Below are 20,312 nucleotides of genomic sequence, written 5' to 3'. Positions count from 1 at the left end.
AGCACAACTGGGCCCAGACTCCCAGGACGGGCAGCAGCAGGAATGACCCTGCTCTGCTGCTGGGTTTCCTGGCGGGAGGCGCCTGCTGGCCCCAGAGCACAACCGGCCTCAAGGTGACCGATACACAGTTTGCAGGCAACTGGGTAAAATCTGTCAACCCAGGAGGCTGTCACTTGGCTGAGCCCAGCTCGGGGCCTCAGGAGAGCCAGCCTGGTCATCGTCCACCTGGCAGGAGATGCCTCCCAGGTGCTCCAGCAGGTCTCCTGTGGCGCCATGCCCTCCACAAGCCCTGAGCCTGGCACCAACCCACCCACAGCCAGCCCAGGCCGCCCAGCCCCCATGACTGTTCAGCCCTCTGAACGCCCCACATCCAGGGTCCCCACGCAGACGGCCTACAGCGCAAACGGGGCTTTTTGCCAAGGGCTCTACCGCGGTGTTACTATAGTGACCACCACAGTGAGACATGGGGCAGCAAACCCTGCCAACCGTATGGCCAACCAGCCCCCATGGCCGGGCCTCATGGCCTGAGCTTCAGAGACCAGACCTTCGGCCATCTGGGCCACTCTGGGCGGATGCGGCCCGCGGGCCCAAATCCAGACTCTGAGACGACTGCACTGACCCTGCAGCCACACGTCCTAGCCCAGCAAGCTGGCCCTGACCACTAACACTCAGTACACCCCCAAACAGGGTCAGGAAGGACAGAGCCCACGCTGGGCAAACCGTCAGGTCAAGTTTCCCAGGGGCAGGACCCGAGACACCTCCAACCCTGCTGGGAGCTCAGGGAAGCTCACAGCAGTGGATGCTGGAGCTGGGCCTGTACTCAACTGCATAGGAGCTCACCAGGGAGCAGGCTGGGAGGGGTTCATGCAGAGGCAGCAGCTCCCAGCATGCTGCCAGACCCGAGGTAGGGGAGTCCGGATCCAGGCCCGGCCTGAAGGGGCTCGAGGGGCCTCTCACATGTAGCAGGGGTGTGCAGGTCCCTTGTGCAGTGTCCAGAGATCATGGACAGGGCGGGCACTGCACCAGAAGCCAAGCCAGTGACCAGCCTCTGCAGGAAGCGCCCGTGGGAGCCAACACCTAAGTCTCCCTCCCAGCCCTGTGGCATGGCCACCTGCCACCCCACAGGTCAGCCTGGGGAGCTCAAGATGAACTGGCGTCCCTACCTGCCAGGTTCCTGTGCAGGACGCTGTCCACAGGCGCAATGCTTGGGCCTCTGCTCAGCTTCCGAGGTTCCCTGGCCCACCACCACCGACCTGAAGGGGCTCGGAGTGCAGGCCCAGCAGGACATAAGACCTGGGCTCAGATAGCCACTCGGTCCAGGGTGCACTCAGCCCTGCACCTGGAGGTGGGTCCTCCATGGCCGCAGCATTGGCTGGGCAAGGAGGCATCCCAGGCCACCCTGCCGTTGGGCCGTCCAGCCCTGGACCAGGACTAGGTTCTCAGAACCCTCCCCACCACGGGACCCGTCCAGACCTGGGCCAGCTGACAGCTCCCAAGGGCTCCACACCCAGCAGACAAGACCAAGGGGGCGCTGAAAACCAACAACTGGGGTTTCTGATGCCGGCTGTGTCACGGTGGTATTGTGGTAGCTATTGTGGTAGTTATTATGGTACCACAGTGACACTGTCCAGGACAGAAACCCCCGTCCCAAGGTCCCAGACCAGGGAGCCTGTCTTCCAAGACCGGGGTACCGCCCTGCCCTCCTGACCATCAGACTGCACCCTGCACGCCCTCACCCCACTGGCTCAGGAAAGCAACAGCCTGAGGAAGGGTCCTGGGCCAGGCGCTGGGCTATGGGGACCCAGACAATGAGACCCCCAGCAGGTTCCAGCCCCCTGACCCTGGAGGAACTTCCAGAGGCCTGTGCCAGGCTGGGGACCGACCCTAAGAACCCTCCCCCGACAGGGCCCGTCCAGACAGCTCTCGAGGTCTCCATGTCCACCAGACAAGACCAAGGGGGCGCTGAAGGCCAGCAACTGGGGTTTTTGATGCCGGCTGTGTCACGGTGGTAGTTATGGTGGTTATGGTTATGGTTGTTATGGTTATGGTTATGGTTATGGTTATACCACAGTGATACTCTCTGGGACAAAAACCCCTGCCCCTGAGGGTCCACGACCAGGGAATCTGTAGGCTGTGTTTGGGGCACCGCCCTGCCCTCCTGACTATCGGATTGCACCCTGCACGCCCTCACCCTGCTGACTCGGGCACCAACAGCCTAAGATAAGGGTCCTGGGCCAGGCGCTGGGCTGTGGAGACCCAGACAATGAGATCTCCAGCAGGTTCCCACCTCCTGACCCCGGAGGAACTGCCGCAGGCCTGTGCCAGGCTGGGGACAGACCCTAAGAACCCTCCCCCCGCAGGGCCATCCAGACCTGGGCCAGCTGACAGCTCCCGAGGACTCCACGTCCACCAGACGAGACCAAGGGGACGCCGAAGGCCAGCAGCTGGGGTTTCTGATGCCGGCTGTGTTGTGGTGATGATACGATAGGTGTGGTTTTAGTTATTGTAGTGTTGCTACCACAGTGACGCTCTCAGTGTCAGAAACCCCTGCCCCGAGGTCCCAGACCAGGGAGCTTGTCCTCCAGGTCCGGGGTACGGCCCTGCCCTCCTGACCATCGGACTGCACCCTGCATGCCCTCACCCTGCTGACTCAGGGCAGCAACAGAATGAGGAAGGGTCCTGGGCCAAGAGCTTGGCTGCTGGGACCCAGACAATGAGGCCCCCAGCAAGTTCCAGCCCCCTGACCCTGGAGGAGGTTGTGCAGGTCAGAGGCCGGCTGGGGACCGGATCCTCAGAACCCTCCCTGCCGCAGGGCCCGTCCAGACTGGACCAGCTGACAGCTCCCAAGGACTCCACGCCCACCAGACGAGACCAAGGGGGCGCTGAAGGCCAGCAGCCGGGGTTTCTGATGCCAGCTGTGTCACGGTGGTAGTTGTTATAGTGGTTATGGTTATGGTTATGGTTGTGGTTATGGTTATGGTTATACCACAGTGACACTCTCTGGGACAAAAACCCCTGCCCCTGAGGGTCCACGGCCAGGGATCCTGTAGGCTGTGTTTGGGGCACCGCCCTGCCCTCCTGACCATCGGACTGCACCCTGCATGCCCTCACCGGTCTGTCTCAGGAAAGCAACAGCCTGAGGAAGGGTCCTGGGCCAGGAGCTGGGCTGCGGAGACCCAGACAGGAGACCGCCAGCAGCTTCCCACCCCTGACTCTGGAGGAACTTGTGCAGGCCTGAGGCAGCCTGGGCCTCTGCTGGGACGCCATGGTCTCAGCCACTCATATCGACAGCCACAGGCGGGCAGTGGGCCAGGATCAGACTCAAAGGCCCACACTCCCAGGTCCTGTCCTGCCCGGCAGCCCAACCTGGTAACAGAGGTCCCGGGCCTGGGGCCCACTGGGGTTCCGGGCAGCCGTGGGTCATCACGGAGCTGAGGGGAGCGACACCGCGATAGGAGATGTAGCCAAACCGGCCCCCAGGTCCCCGACCCCGGTACGCGACCCCTGGACAGCTGAGTGCAGCCCAGCCTGCACCGCCTCAGACCTGGGGTGAGCCAGCGATGCCCAGCGGTGCCTCGTCTCCAGGTCCTGGAGCTGGGCGAGTCATGGGTCCCGACTGTGTCCCCACCCTCCTCCGTGTCTCCAGAGTCACCGGCCAGAACTGCCCCCAGTGTCCCGAGGTGCCCAGGGTCGTGTCCAGCCCCTGCAGACCCCGCATAGACACCCAGGAGGCTCAGAGCCACACTGTCCACAAGTGCCCACCAGGACCACAGCCCCCCACGCCCTGTCTGCTGCCCGGGGCCGTCCGCAATGCTGGCTCACAGAGAGCGGACCTGGAGGACCCCACGGTGGGCAGGATCGAGGCAGCACTCAGGCCCCGTTTCAGGAGGGAGCCCTGGGAAGCCCACCCCAAAAGAGGCCCTCGGGTCCTCGTCCCAGCCACGGGGCAGCCCCAGGGCCGTCTCCTCCTGGGGGACAGTCTCTCACGCAGGTCCTCCTCAGGAGCCCCGCAGTATGGCCCCTCCGGGTATTCACACCTCTGCCCCAGCTCTGGGGTCTCGGCCACCCCAGGCAGCCGTGGTGCCCCGGCCCACAGCAGGACCCCCAGAAGCCCATGGGCCCCGTGGGATCTACATTCCGGTGTGTCCACAGCCTGCGCCTGCCCGCCGTCACCCTGAGCCTGTCTGCAAGAGGAACTGGACCCCGCGCGGGGCAGAGGTTCAGGGCGGCACTCACCAAGCTCCTTTCCTGGGAGTGGGCCACGCGCCAGACCTCAGGGCCAGCGCTGGTCTCTCCAGGGCGGTGGCTTGACACAGCCGGGCATCCCAGCAACCTCTTTTCTGTGTGGCAATGCCTCGCCCTGCCACCGCCCCCAGACAGGAAAGCCCTTAAGCCCCAGGCAAGCTCCGGTGACAGCTGCTCACTGAGTCTGACTGCAAAGCCCCTTCCTGCCTGGCTTCCTGCCCTGCCCCACCCCACACACAGGCCTGGAGGTCCACAGAGAGTTCTAGCAGAGAGCGGGACTGTCCTGCCCAGAGGCAGGGTGCCCTCCACTCCTTCCCTCGTTCACCATCCAGGGACCCTGCACGGGGCCTGCGCGGGGGCCACAGTCAGGTGCAGGCCTCGCTGCAGTCCTTGAGCAAAGACGCAGAGCATGACAGGGAGGCCGGATCTCCCTGCTCAGGCTGGCCTGGAGTCGGTCAGCGTGACTTCCTGGAGGAGGCAGCACTTTCAGCTACAGTTGGAGGGACGAGCATCTAGGACTCGGTGACAGGACACAGGGGTGCACGAGGGCACCTCAGGACCCTGCCTGCGCCGGCCGGGGGAGGACGGAGAAACAGCTCAAGGACTGGAGGCTCGGGGCTCTGACACCCTGTGCTCAGGCAAGAAGGGCTCCAGCAGGCAGGGGCTCCTTGGCCCCAAAGCTCTCAGTGCTCCTGACCCTGCACAGTGGGGAGGGCCTGAGGTCATGCAAAGGCCCCCCACACCTGCTCCAGGTCCCTAAGATCCACGCAAAGCTCTAATCCCCAAGATCACCCAGAGTCTCACTGAAATGCAGAAAGCGGTGCAGCAGTCGGGGCAGGGGGCACCAGGAGACACCCTGGTCCACAATGCTGGGGACCCCAGAGAGCCCTGACGGCTCCCTCCCTGGTCACACTGCCATCCACCTGGAGCTCGACACGGACCACTGGGAATGCGCTCCCTGGGCCCTGAGAGCCGCTGTTCCCCTCGCTGTCAGTCACCAGCGTGCACACCCTCAGGTCCTGGCTGGTCACAGGCCCCGGCCTCCTCTCCCTCCAGCCTGGCCCAGGCCGAGCATGAGACACTACCACACCCACGGCCCCACCTCCAGGATCGCACTCTGCCCACCCACTCCCCTCTCCGGTTCCGTCCCTACAGTCCCCCTGACCCCCAACCCTGCACCTTTACCCTCCCCACCCCACCCCCTCACTTTTCCCTCCATGAACCCCCTGCACTGCTACTCCCCTCTCTGCCCTGGCCCTGGGGTCTCCTCACCCAACTAGGTCAACCCGACACCACACCCGAGCCCCGAGCCCCCTTCTGCCCAGCACAGCCCACGTGGGACCCCTCCACCCACAGCTCTTGTCCTTCGTCTCTGGGGCTGATCTTCCTCACGCCCACCCAACGCCCATCCTCCCCTCGTCCTTCCCAGTGCAGCCCGGGCCCCTCTGCCCCCAGGGGCATCCACGTGACCCTGGTATTCACCGTGAGATGCACCGCAGTCCAAGGGCAGGGCTTCCAGAGTGCGGCTCACTCTCTGCCCATCCTGGGACGCAGATGCAGTGTCTGGGATGAGCAGCCCCTTTGCCCACCAACTACGGACAGCAGAGGAGAATTCAGACACATCCTTGGTCCCAGTGGTGAAGAACTGATGCTTTTGAACTGTGGTGTTGGAGGAGACTCTTGAGAGAGTCCCTTGGACTGCAAGGAGATCCAACCAGTCCATCCTAAAGGAGATCAGTCTTGAGTATTCATTGGAAGGACTGATGCTGAAGCTGAAGCTCCAATACTTTGGCCACCTGATGGGAAGAGCTGACGACTCCTGGAAAAGACCCTGATGCTGGGAAAGACTGAAGGCGGGAGAAGAAGGGACAGCAGAGGGTGAGATGGTTGGATGGCATCACTGACTCAGTGCACATGAGTTTGAGCAAGCTCCAGGAGATGGTGATGGACAGGGAGGCCTGGCGTGCTGCAGTCCATGGGGTCACAGAGCCAGACACGACTGAGTGACTGAAGAGACTGAGCATGACTTCACAATAAGCAAAGCAGCACCTACACATGATCAGACCAAACATAAGAGGCGAGGAATCTGGCCCATTTCCTTATAAAAAAATTCTGTCAGTGCCGATAAAACTGTGTTGAAGAGAAAATGTGATCCAAGAATTTTATGCCCTCCAAAAAAGCAACTAGTATTGAAGTACATTTTTCACAGGCATCAACTTGGGAGAGTGTCTCCTTGAGGTCCTTCACAATTGAATGAATTTTATATTTATGTGTATATATATAGAGAGAGAGTTATAAGAAAATATAATATTATCCTCAATAGTCTATACTGTTCCTATTGAATATATATATGCATATGTGCATGTATACACATATATTTCATATTAAATATGTATAATATTGTTCATTTGCTAAGTTGTGTCCGACTCTTTGCGACCCCATGGACTGTAGCCCCCAAGCTCCCCTGTCTATCTCCCAGACCTAACTCAAATTCATGTCCATTGAGTCAGTGATGCTCTCTAACCGTCTCATCCTCTTACGCCCCTATTTCTTTTTGCCTTCTATCTTTCCCAGCACGAGTCTTTTCGCCGACTCTTGGAATCAGGGTTACAAAGAAGTGGAGCTTCAACATCAGTCCTTCCAATGAATAATCTGGGTTGATTTCCTTTAGGAAGACTGGTTGGATCTCCTTGCAGTCCAAGGGACTCTCAAGAGTCTTCTCCAACACCACAGTTCAAAAGCATCAACTCTTCAACACTCAGCCTTTTTTGTGGTGCAACGCTCACTTCTGTACATGACTACTGAAAAGTCATAGCTTTGACTACATGGAACTTTTGGCAAAGTGGTGTCTCCTTTTAATATGCTAAGTTTGTCATAGCTTTCCTTCCAAGCAGCAAATGTCTTTTAATTTCATGGCTGCAGTTACTGTCTGCAGTGATTTTGGAGCCCAGGAAAATAAAGTCTGTCACTGGTTCCACTTTTTCCCTTCTATTTGCCATGAATTGATGCTACCAAATGCCGTGATCTTAGTTTTTTGAATGTTGAGTTTCAAGCAGCTTTTCCATTCTCCTTTTCCACCATCATGAAGAGACTAGTTTTGCCTCGAGTTTCTGCCATTAAAGTGGGATCATCTGCGTATCTGAGGTTGATATTTCCCCAGAAATCTTGATTCCAGCTTGTGATTCATCCGGTTCAGCACTTCACATGATTTACTCTGCATAGAATTTAAATAAGCAGGGTGACAATATACAACCCTGTTGTACTCCTTTCCCAATGTAGAATCAGTCTGTTCTTCCAAGTCATGTTCTAACTGTGGCTTCTTGACATGCACACACATTTCTCAGAAGACAGGTAAGGTGATCTGGTTCTCCTATCTCTTTGAGAATTTTCCATGTTTGTTGTGATCCACGCAGTCAAAATTTTAGCATCATCAATAAAGCAGAAGTAGATGTTTTTCTGGAATTCTCTTGCTCCCCCATAACCGATCAAATGTTGGCAATTTAATCTGTGGTTCCTCTGCCTTTTCTAAATCCAGCTTTTACATCTGGAAGTTCTCAGTTCACATTCTGTTGAAGTCTAGCTTGAAGGATTTTGAGCTAGCATGTGATACCTTGCTAGCATGTGAAATGAGTGCACTTGTACAGTGACTGGAACATTCTTTGGCATTGCCCTGCTTAGGGACTGGAGTGGAAACACCATTTCCAGTCCTGTGATCACTGCTGAGTTTTCCAAATTGGCCGACATATTGAATGCAGTGCCTTAACAGCATCATTTTTTAAGATCTTAAATAGCTGGGCTGGAATTCTGTCACCTCTACTAGATTTGCTCCTCATAATTCTTCCTAAGGCCCATTTGATTTCACATTCCAGGATATCTGGCTCTAGGTGAGTGACCACACCATCTTGGTTATCCAGGTCACTAAGGCATTTTTATATAGTTCTGTGCATTCTTACCACTTCTCCTTAATGTCTTCTGCTGCTGTTAGGTCTTATTTGAGATTTTTCTTGTTTTTCTCTGAAGCCCTATATCACTATGAACTCCCCTCTAAGCACTGCCTTTGCTGTATCCCATAGACTTTGTACGTGTTCTCATTGTCTTTTGTCTCAAGGTATTTTCCATTTCCTCTTTGATTTCCTCATTGACTCGTCGGTCTTATAGTAGCATGTTATTCAGTCTCCAGGTAGTGGTTTTTTCTCATTTCCTTTTCTGTGGTTGGTTAATGGTTCATGCTGTGTGGTCAGAAAAGGTACTCGAGATAATTTCTGCACTCTGAAGTGTGCTGAGGCTTGTTTTGTGCCCCAGTTTGTGCTCTGGAGAATGTTCCTTGTGTGCTTGAAGAGAATGCGTGTTCTGGTGTTTGGATGCAATATCATGAACGCCTCAGTCAAGTCTTACTGGTCTATTTGTACCATTTACCATCTCCGCCGTCTTATTGCTTCTCTGGAAGATCTGTCCGTTGGTGTCAGTGGGGTGTAAAGTCTCCTATTGTTGTATTCCCATCCATTTCTCCTTTACGTCTGCTGGTATTGTTTTATGTATTGGGTGCTCCTGTATTCGGAGAAGACAATGCACCCCACTCCAGTACTCTTGCCTGGACAATCCCATGGGCAGAGGAGTCCATGGGGTCGCTGAGAGTCGGACACGATGAGCGACTTCACCTTCACTTTTCTCTTTCATGCACTGGAAAAGGAAATGGCAACCCACTCCAGCGTTCTTGCCTGGAGAATCCCAGGGACGGTGGAGCCTGGTGGGCTGCCATCTCTGGGGTCGCACAGAGTTGGACACGACTGAAGCGACTTAGCAGAAGCAGCTCCTGTATTAGGGGTATATATGTTGATGCGTGTGAAATCCTCCTGTGGTGATTCTTTTATCAGTATTTAGTGTCCTTCTTTATCTTTCTGTATGGTCTAAGTTTTGAAGTCTATTTTGTCTGATATGAATATTGTGATTTCTGCTTTCTGGTCATGTACATTAGAGTGGAATATCTTTTCCATTCCTCAGTTTGAATCTATGTATGCCCTTTGTCCTAAGGTCAGTCTCTTATAGGCAGCACATTTCCAGCTCTTCTTTTTTTATCTAGTATGCATTCTAATACATCTGGTAGGAGCATTTATTCCACTGCTATTTAAGATAATTATGAAAGATATGCATTTATTGCCATTTTAAACCTCATTTTCTAATTGGTTTTGTATATTTCCTTTGGTCTTTTTTTTTTTTTCTTTTCCTCTTGTGGTGGTCAGTCTAGTCAAGGCTATGGTTTCTCCAGTAGTCACGTATGGATGTGAGAGTTGGACTGTGAAGAAAGCTGAGTGCAGAAGCATTGATGCTTTTGAACTGTGTGGTGTTGGAGAAGATTCTTGAGAGTCCCCTGGACTGCAAAGAGATCCAACCAGTCCATTCTCGAGATCAGTCCTGGGATTTCTTCGGAAGGAATGATGCTAAAGCTGAAACTCCAGTACTTTGGCCACCTCTTGGGAAGAGTTGACTCGTTGGAAAAGACTCTGATGCTGGGAGGGATTGGAGACAGGAGGAGAAGGGGCGACAGAGGATGAGATGGCTGGATGGCATCACTGACTCGATGGATGTGGGTTTAGGTGAACTCCGGGAGTTGGTGATGGACAGGGAGGCCTGGCGAGCTGCAGTTCATGGGGTCACAAAGAGTCGGACACGACTGAGCGACTGAACTGAGCTGAACTGAACTATGGTTTGAAGATTTCCTTGTATTTTATGCTATTGTTGTATTATCTTTGGGGGTTTTGTTAATCTACTGTATTTTTTTGATTTGTGGTTGCCCCATTTTTAAGTATTAGTGAGTGAAGTCACTCCGTCATGTCCAGCTCTTTGTGACCCCATGGACTGTAGCCTTCCAGGCTCCTCCGCCCATGGAATTTTCCAGGCGAGAGTACTGGAGTGGGTTGCCATTTCCTTCTCCAGGGGGTCTTCCTGACCCAGGGATCAAACCCAGGTCTCCCACATTGTAGGCAGATGCTTTACCTTCTGAGCCACCAGGAAGCCCTTCCTATATTAAGTATGCTCAGATCAGTTCAGTCGTTTAGTCACGTCCGACTCTTGCGACCCCATGAATCACAGCACACCAGGCCTCCCTGTGCATCACCAACTCCAGGAGTTCACTCAGACTCATGTCCATTGAGTCAGTAATCCCATCCAGCTATCTCATCCTCTGTTGTCCCCTTCTCCTCCTGCCCCCAATCCCTCCCAGCATCAGAGTCTTTTCCAATGAGTCAACTCTTCGCATGAGGGGGCCAAAGTACTGGAGTTTCAGCTTTACCATCAGTCCTTCCAAAGAAATCCCAGGGCTGATCTCCTTTAGGATGGACTGGTTGGATTTCCTTGCAGTCCAAGGGACTCTCAAGAGTCTTCTCCAACACCACAGTTCAAAAGCATCTATTCTTTGGCGCTCAGCTTTCTTCACAGTCCAACTCTCACATCCATACATGACCACTGGAAAAACCATAGCCTTGACTAGATGGACCTTTTCTGGCAAAGTAATGTCTCTGCTTTTCAATATGCTGTCTAGGTTGGTCACAACTTTCCTTCCAAGGAGTAAGCGTCTTTTAATTTCATGGCTGCAGTCACCATCTGCAGTGATTTTGGAGCCCCAAAAAATTAAGTATGTTAACCCTTCCTATATCTACTCGCTTTAGAATGATAGTTGTTTAGGCTCAATCACATCCTAAAAAGTATTTATATTTTCTTACTCTCCTTTTCCATATTTGATGACTTTCATGTCGTTTTTTACATCTTCATTTTTATCCTTTTTCTGATCATTGTGGTTATTATTACTTTTCACAAACTTTTTTTATTTTTTAAATATGTATACTGGTTTATTTAAGTGATTTACTTTCCAGTTGTGATTTTCTCATTCTTATAGCTTCTTTCTTATTTTCTATTTAGAGAAGACCTTTAATATTTCCTTGGGACTTCCCTCGTGGCTCAGACAGTAAAGCCTCTGTCTGCAATGCAGGAGACCCGGGTTGGATCCCTGGGTTGGGAAGATTCCCTGGATAAGGAAATGGCAGCCCACTCCAGTATTCTTGCCTGGAAAATCCCATGGACTGCAGAGCCTGGTAGGCTACTGTCCATGGGGTGGCGAAGAGTCGGACACGACTGAGCGACTTCACTTTCACTTTAATATTTCCTTAAGGATAGGTTTAGGATTGCTGTATTCTTTAAGTCTTTGCTTGTATGAGAGATTCTTTATCTCTCCTTTCTGAATGATAATCTTTCTGGGTAAAGTATCCTAGGCCGTAGGGCTTTTCATTTCAGGACTTTGACTATATCTGCCTTCTGGCCTACAGAGTTTCTGTAGAGAAATGGGCTGACGGCATTGCAGACGTTCTTTGTTTTCATCTTGCCACCTTAGAATCCTCTCTGAATCTTTAAATTGTGCCCCTTTTACTATAGTATGTCTTGGCGTAGGTCTGTTCAAGTTCATCTTGTTTGGAACCCTCTGTGCTCCTGTATCTGGATAGCTGTTTCCTTCTTTAGGTTTGAGAACTTTTCAGCCATATTTTCTTCAAATACTTTTCAATCCCTTTTTCTCTTTCTTCTCCTTGTGGATTCTCTATTATGCATAGATTTGCACACTTTATGTTATCCCACGGGTCCCTTACTCTTTTCTTTTTAATTTATTTTAATTGGAGGCTAGTTGCTTTACAGTATCGTGGTGGTTTTTGCCATACATTCACATGAATCGGCCAAGGCTATACATGTGTTCCCCATCCTGAGCCTCCCTCCCACCTCCCTCCCCATCCCATCCCTCAGGGTCATCCCAGTGCACCAGCCCTGAGCACCCTGTCTCATGCATCAAACCTGGACTGGCAATCTATTTCACATATGATAATATACATGTTTCAATGCTATTCTCTCAAATCATCCCACCTCGCCTTCTCTCACAGAGTCCAAAAGTCTGTTCTTTACATCTGTGTCTCTTGCTGTCTCGCATATAGGGTCATCATTGCCATCTTTCTAAATTCCATATATATGCGTTAATATACTGTATTGGTGTTTTCCTTTCTGGCTTACTTTACTCTGTATAATAGGCTCCAGTTTCATCCACCTCATTAGAACTGATTCAAATGTATTCTTTTTAATGGCTGAGTAACACTCCATTATGTATATGTACCACAGCTTTCTTATCCATTCGTCTGCTGATGGACATCTAGGTTATTTCCATGTCCTGACTATTATAAACAGTGCTGTGATGAGCATTGGGGTACACGTGTCTTTTTCAGTTCTGGTTTCCTCGGTGTGTATGCCCAGCAGTGGAATTGCTGAGTCATATGGCAGTTCTATTTCCAATTTTTTAAGGAATCTCCACACTCTTCTCCACCGTAGCTGTACTAGTTTGCATTCCCACCAACACTGTAAGAGGGTTCCTTTTTCTCCACACCCTCTCCAGCATTTACTGTTTGTAGACTTTTGGATAGCAGCCATTCTGACTGGTGTGAGATGGTACCTCATTGTGGTTTTGAGTTGCATTTCTCCGATAATGAGTGATGTTGAGCATCTTTTCATGTGTTTGTTAGCCATCTGTATGTCTTCTTAGGAGAAATGTCTGTTTTGTTCTTTGGCCCATTTTTTGATTGGGTCACTTATTTTTCTTGAATTGAGCTTCAGGAGTTGTTGTATATTTTTTAGGTTAATTCTTTGTCAGTTGCTTCACTTGCTATTATTTTCTCCCATTCTGAAGGCTGTCTTTTTACCTTGCTCATAGTTTCCTTCGTTGTGCAAAAGCTTTTAATTTAATTAGGTCCCATTTGTTTATTCTTGCTTTTATTTCCATTACTCTGGGAGGTGGGTCATAGAGGATTCTGCTATGAATTACGTCAGAGCGTGTTTTGCCTGTGTTTTCCTCTAGGAGTTTTATAGATTCTGGTCTTCATTTAGATCTTTAATCCATTTTGAGTTTCCTTTGTGTATAGAGTTAGAAAGTGTTCTAGTTTCATTCTTTTATAAGTGGTTGACCAGTTTTCCCAGCACCACTTGTTAAAGAGATTGTCTTTTCTCCATTGTATATTCTTGCCTCCTTTGTCAAAGATAAGGGTCCATATGTGCGTGGATTTATCTCTGGGCTTTCTATTTTGTTCCACTGATCTATATTTCTGTCTTTGTGCCAGTACCATACTGTCTTGATAACTGTGGCTTTGTAGTGTAGCCTGAAGTCAGGCATGTTGATTCCTCCAGTTCCACTCTTCTTTCTCAAGATTGCTTTGGCTCCTTGACGTTTTTTGTATTTCTATGCAAATTGTGAAATTATTTGTTCTAGTTCTTTGAAAAATACCATTGGTAGCTGGATAAGGATTGCATTGAATCTATAGATTACTTTGGATAGTTTATTCATTTTCACTACATTGATTCTTCCAATCCATGAACATAGCATATTTCCCCATCTATCTGTGTCATCTTTGATCTCTTTCATCAGAGTTTTATAGTTTTCTATACATAGGTCTTTTGTTTTTTTAGGTAGCCTTGAGAACCCCATGAACAGTATGAAAAGGCAAAATGATAGGAGATGAAAGAGGAACTCCCCAGGTCAGTAGGTGCCCAATATGCTACTGGAGATCAGTGGAGAAATAACTCCAGAAAGAATGAAGGGATGAAGCCAAAGCAAAAACAATACCAAGCTGTGGATGTTACTGGTGATAGAAGCAAGGTCCGATGCTGTAAAGAGCAATATTGCATAGGAACCTGGAATGTCAGGTCCCTGAATCAAGGCAAATTGGAAGTGGTCAAACAAGAGATGGCAAGAGTGAATGTCAACATTCTAGGAATCAGTGAACTAAAATGGACTGGAATGGGTGAATTTAACTCAGATGACCATTATATCTACTACTGCGGGCAGGAATCCCTCAGAAGAAATGGAGTAGCCATCATGGTCAACCAAAGAGTCTGAAATGCAGTACTTGGACGCAATCTCAAAAAAGACAGAATGATCTCTGTTTGTTTCCAAGGCAAACCATTCAATATCACAGTCATCCAAATCTACGCCCCGACCAGGAATGCTGAAGAAGCTGAAGTTGAAAGGTTCTATGAAGACCTACAAGACCTTTTAGAACTAACACCCAAAAAAGATGTCCTTTTCATTATAGGGGACTGGAATGCAAAAGTAGGAAGTCAAGAAACACCTGGGATAACAGGCAAATTTGGCCTTGGAATACAGAATGAAGCAGGACAAAGGCTAATAGAGTTTTGCCAAGAAAATGCACTTGTCATAGCAAACACCCTCTTCCAACAACACAAGAGAAGACTCTACACATGGACATCACCAGATGGTCAGCACTGAAATCAGATTGATTATATTCTTTGCAGCCAAAGATGGAGGAGCTCTATACAGTCAGCAAAAACAAGACCAGGAGCTGACTGTGGCTCAGATCATGAACTCCTTATGGCCAAATTCAGACCTAAATAGAAGAAAGTAGGGAAAACCACTAGACCATTCAGGTATGACCTAAATCAAATCCCTTATGATTATACAGTGGAAGTGACAAGTAGATTTAAGGGACTAGGTCTGATAGATAGAGTACCTGATGAACCATGGATGGAGGTTCATGACACTGTACAAGAAACAGGGATCAAGACCATCCCCATGGAAAAGAAATGCAAAAAAGCAAAATGGCTGTCTGGGGAGGCCTTACAAATAGCTGTGAAAAGAAGAGAAGGCAAAAGCAAAGGAGAAAAGGAAAGATAGAAGCATCTGAATGTAGAGTTCCAAAGAATAGCAAGAAGAGATAAGAAAGCCTTCCTCAGCAATCAATGCAAAGAAATAGAGGAAAACAACAGAATGGGAAAGACTAGAGATCTCTTCAAGAAAATTAGAGATACCAAGGGAACATTTCATGCAAAGATGGGCTCGATAAAGGACAGAAATGGCATGGACCTAACAGAAGCAGAAGATATTAAGAAGAGGTGGCAAGAACACAGAAGAATTGTACAAAAAAGATCTTCACGACCCAGATAATCACAATGGTGTGATCACTGACCTGGAGCCAGACATCCTGGAATGTGAAGTCAAGTGGGCCTTAGAAAACATCACTACGAAAAAGCAAGTGTAGGTGATGGAATTCCAGTTGAGCTATTCCAAATCCTGAAAGATGATTCTGTAAAAGTGCTACATGCAATATGCCAGCAAATTTGGAAAACTCAGGAGTGGCCACAGGACTGGAAAAGGTCAGTTTTCATTCCAATCCCAAAGAAAGGCAATGCCAAAGAATGCTCAAATTACCGCACAATTTCACTCATTACACATGCTAGTAAAGTAATGCTCAAAATTCTCCAAGCCAGGCTTCAGCAATACGTGAACCGTGAACTTCCTGATGTTCAAGCTGGTTTTAGAAAAGGCAGAGGAACCAGAGATCAAATTGCCAACATCCGCTGGATCATGGAAAAAGCAAGAGAGTTCCAGAAAAACATCTATTTCTGCTTTATTGACTATGCCAAAGCTTTTGACTGTGTGGATCACAATAAACTGTGGAAAATTCTGAAAGAGATGGGAATACCAGACCACCTGACCTGCCTCTTGAGAAACCTGTATGCAGGTCAGGAAGCAACAGTTAGAACTGGACATGGAACAACAGACTGGTTCCAAATAGAAAAGGAATACGTCAAGGCTGTATATTGTCACCCTGCTTATTTAACTTATATGCAGAGTACATCATGAGAAACACTGGGCTGGAAGAAGCACAAGCTGGAATCAAGATTTCCAGAAGAAATATCAATAACCTCAGATATGCAGATGACACCACCCTTATGGCAGAAAGTGAAGAAGAACTAAAAAGCCTCTTGATGAAAGTGAAAGAGGAGAGTGAAAAAGTTGGCTTAAAGCTCAACATTCAGAAAACAAAGATCATGGCATCCGGTCCCATCACTTCATGGCAAATAGATGGGGAAATAGTGGCTGACTTTATTTTGGGGGAGCTCCAAAATCATTGTAGATGGTGATTGCAGCCATGAAATGAAAAGACACTTCCTACTTGGAAGGAAAGTTACGACCAACCTAGACAGCATATTAAAAAGCAAAGACATTACTTTCCAACAAAGATCCGTCTAGTCAAGGCTATGGTTTTTCCAGTTCTCATGTATGGATGTGAGAGTTGGACTATAAAGAAAGCTAAGCACCGAAGAATTGATGCTTTTGAACTGTGGTGTTGGAGAAGCCTCTTGAGAGTCCCTTGGACTGCAAGGAGATCCAACCAGTCCATCCTCAAGAAGATCAGTCCTGGGTGTTTATTAGAAGGACTGATGTTGAAGCTGAAACTCCAATAGATGGCCACCTGATGCGAAGGGCTGACTCATTTGAAAAGACCCTGATGCTGGGAAAGAGTCAGGGCAGGAGGAGAAGGGAACAACAGAGGATGAGATGGTTGGATGGCACTACTGACTCAATGGACATGGGTTTGTGAGGACTCCGGCAGTTGGTGATGAACAGGAAGGCTGGCGTGCTGTGGTTCATGGGGTCACAAAAAGTTGGACACAATTGAGCGACTGAACTGAACTGAACTGATTCCTAAGTATTTTATTCTTTTCATTTCAATGGTGAATGGAATTGTTTCCATAATTTCTCTTTCTATTTTCTCATTGTTAGTGTATAAGAATGTAAGGGATTTCTGTGGGTTACATTTATATCCTGCAACTTTACTACATTCATTGATTAGCTCTGGTAATTTTCTGGTGGAGTCTTTAGGGTTTTCTATGTAGAGGATCATGTCATCTGCAAACAGTGAGAGTTTTACTTCTGCTTGTCCCATCTGGATTCCTTTCATTTCTTTTTCTTCTCTGATTGCTGTGGCTAAAATTTCCGAAACTATGCTGAATAGTAGTGGTGAGAGTGGGCACCCTTGACTTGTTCCTGACTTTAGAGGAAATGCTTTCAAATTTCACCATTGAGGTTAATGACTGCTGTGATCATTATCTGCTTAATATGCTGATATATATCTGATCAATATGCTGCTTATCACATGCGGCTCTTATTATGCTGAGGCATGTTCCTACTATGCCTGATTTCTGGAGGGTTTTTATCATAAAGGGATGTTGAATTTTGTCAAGGGCTTTCTCTGCATCTATTGAGATAACCCTATGGTCTTTATTTTTGAATTTGTTAATGTGGTGCATCACATTGATGGATTTGTGACTATTGAGGAATCCTCGCATCCCTGGGATAAAGCCCACTTGGTCATGGTGTATGAACTTTTTAATATGATGTTGGATTCTGTTTGCTAGGATGTGTTAAGGATTTTGGCATCTATGTTCATCAGTGACATTGGCCTGTAGTTTTGTGGCATCTGTGTCTGGTTTTGGTATTAGGATGATGGTGGCCTCATAGAATGTTTGGAAGTGTCCCTTCCTCTTCAATTTTCTGGAAGAGTTTCAGTAGGGTAGGTATTAGCTCTTCTCTAAATTTTCGGTAGAATTCAGCCGTGAAGCCGTCTGGTCCTGGGCTTTTGTTTGCTGGAAGATTTCTGATTACAGTTTCAATTTCTGTGCTTGTGATGGATCTGCTAAGATTTTCTATTTCTTCCTGGTTCAGTTTTGGGAGTTATACTTTCCTAAGAATTTGTCCATTTCTTCCATGTTGTCCATTTTATTGGCATATCGTTGCGTATAGTAGTCTCTTATGATCCTTTGTATTTCTGTGATGTCGGTTGTGATTTCTCCATTTTCATTTCTAATTTTGTTGGTTTGATTCTTCTCCCTTTTTTTTTCCTTGATGAATCTGGCTAATGGTTTGTCTATTTTATTTACCTTCTGAAAGAAACAGCTTTTGGCTTTGCTGATTTTGGCTATGGTCTCCTTTGTTTCTTTTGCATTTATTTCTGCCCTAATTTTTATGATTTCTTTCCTTCTACTAACCCTGGGGCTTCACTTCTTCTTTTTCTAGTTGCTTTAGCTGTGAAGTTATGTTACTTACTTGATTTCTCTCCTGTTTCTTGAGGGAGGCTTTAGCTGTAAAGTTATGTTACTTACTTGATTTCTCTCCTGTTTCTTGAGGGAGGCTTGTACTGGTATGAACTTTCCGTTTAGCACTGCTTTTACTGAATCCCATAAGTTTTGGGTTGTTGTGTTTTCATTTTGATTCCTTTTATGCATATTTTTATTTCTTTTTATTTCTTCTGTGATTTGTTGATTATTCAGAAGTGTGCCATTTAGCCTCCATATATTTGTATTTTTAATAGTTATTTTCCTGTAGTTGACATCTAATCTTACTACACTGTGATCAGAAAAGATGCTTGAGATTATTTCAAGTTTTTTAATTTACCAAGGCTAGATTTATGGCCCAGGATGTGATCTATCCTGGAGAAGGTTCCGTGTGCACTTGAGAAAAAGGTGAAATTCATTGTTTTAGGGTGAAATGTCCTATAGATATCAATTAGGTCCTACTGGTCCATTGTATCATTTAAAGCTTGTGTTTCCTTGCTAAGTTTCTGTTTAGTTGATCTGTCCACAGGTGTGAGTGGGGTATTAAAGTCTCCCACTATTATTATGTTAATTTCCCCTTTTATACTTGTTAGCATTTGCCTTACATATTGCGGTGCTCCTATGTTGGGTGCATATCTATTTATAATTGTTATATCTTCTTCTTGGATTGATCCTTTGACCATTATGTAGTGTCCTTCTTTGTCTCTTTTCATGGCCTTTGTTTCAAAGTCTATTTTATCTGATATGAGTATTGCTACTCCTGCTTTCTTTTGGTCTCCTTCTGCATGAAATATCTGTTTCCAGCCCTTCACTTTCAGTCTGTATGTGTCCCTTGTTTTGAGGTGGGTCTCTTGTAGACACCATATATAGGGGTCTTGTTTTTGTATCCATTCAGCCAGTCTTTGTCTTTTGGATGGGGAATTCAGCCCATTTACATTTAAGGTAATTACTGATAAGTATGATCCCATTGCCATTTACTTTGTTGTTTTGGGTTCAAGTTTATAAACCTTTTCTGTGTTTCCTGTCTAGAGAAGATCCTTTAGCATTTGTTGGAGAGCTGGTTTGGTGGTGCTGAATTCTCTCAGCTTTTGCTTGTCTGTAAAGCTTTTGATTTCTCCATATTTGAATGAGATCCTTGCTGGGTACAGTAATACGGGTTGTAGGTTATTTTCTTTCATCACTTTAAATATGTCCTGCCATTCTCTTCTAGTTGAAGAGTTTCTATTAAAAGATCAGCTGCTATCCTTATGGGGACCCCCTTGTGATCCCCAATTTTGTTGTTTTTCTCTTGCTGCTTTTAATATTCGTTCTTTGTGTTTGACCTTCATTAATTTGATTAATATGTATCTTGGGGTGTTTCACCTTGGGTTTTTCCTGTTTGGGACTCTCTGGGTTTCTTGGACTTCAGTGGCTCTTTCCTTCCCCATTTTATGGAAGTTTTCAATTATTATCTCCTCAAGTATTTTCTCATGCCCTTTCTTTTTGTCTTCTTCTTCTGGGACTCCTATGATTCAAATGTTGGGGCACTTAACATTGTCCTTAGGGTCTCTGAGGCTGTCCTCGTTTCTTTTCATTCTTTTTCCTTTTTTCGTCTCTGCTTCATTTACTTCACTGTTCTATCTCCCACCTCACGTATCCTCTCTTCTGCCTCAGATATTCTGCTGTCGGTTCCCTGCAGAGTGCTCTTGATCTCAGTTGTTGCATAAATATTCATGATTGATTGACGCTTTTTTATTTCTCCTAGGTCCTTGTTAAACTTTCCTTGCATCTTCTCAGTCCTTGTCTCCAGACTATTCATCTGCAACTCCATTTTGTTTTCAAGATTTTGGATCATTTTTACTATCATTACTCTGAAATCTTGTTCAGGTAGACTCCCTATCTCCTCCTCTTTGGTTTGGTTTGGTGGGCTTTTGTCATGTCCCTTTGCCTGGTGAATTTTTCTCTGCCTTTTCATCTTTTTAGGTTGCTGTGTTTGGGGTGGCCTTTCCTCTTACTGCTTTTCTAGGGTTTTTTCTGTTTTGGGGGGGCAGGGCTGGCTTTCTGTGTGCTCTTTAAATTGGATACCTTTCATTAGTCTATCTTCCAGGTCACTTATTCTTTCTTCTACTGGATTCACCCTGCTATTCATTGCC

At 47.7% G+C, this 20,312-nt stretch overlaps 1 long non-coding RNA gene and 1 gene segment (V, D, J or C); both read left to right on the top strand.

Moving 5' to 3' along the window:
* Positions 1-20,312, top strand: part of LOC139178304 (immunoglobulin heavy constant delta-like) — a 140,044-nt gene that overhangs the window by 86,864 nt on the left and 32,868 nt on the right.
* On the top strand, positions 1,549-6,652 carry LOC139178308 (uncharacterized). The gene is made up of 2 exons (XR_011562757.1): positions 1,549-2,928; positions 5,800-6,652. It is a non-coding gene; the product is annotated as an uncharacterized lncRNA (long non-coding RNA).

The sequence above is a fragment of the Bos indicus genome, chromosome 21, assembly GCF_029378745.1.
Source record: "Bos indicus isolate NIAB-ARS_2022 breed Sahiwal x Tharparkar chromosome 21, NIAB-ARS_B.indTharparkar_mat_pri_1.0, whole genome shotgun sequence".
In the NCBI taxonomy this organism is placed as follows: domain Eukaryota; kingdom Metazoa; phylum Chordata; class Mammalia; order Artiodactyla; family Bovidae; genus Bos; species Bos indicus.
Note: the sequence above shows the minus strand (reverse complement) of the source record. Positions and strands in the feature narration are given on the sequence as shown.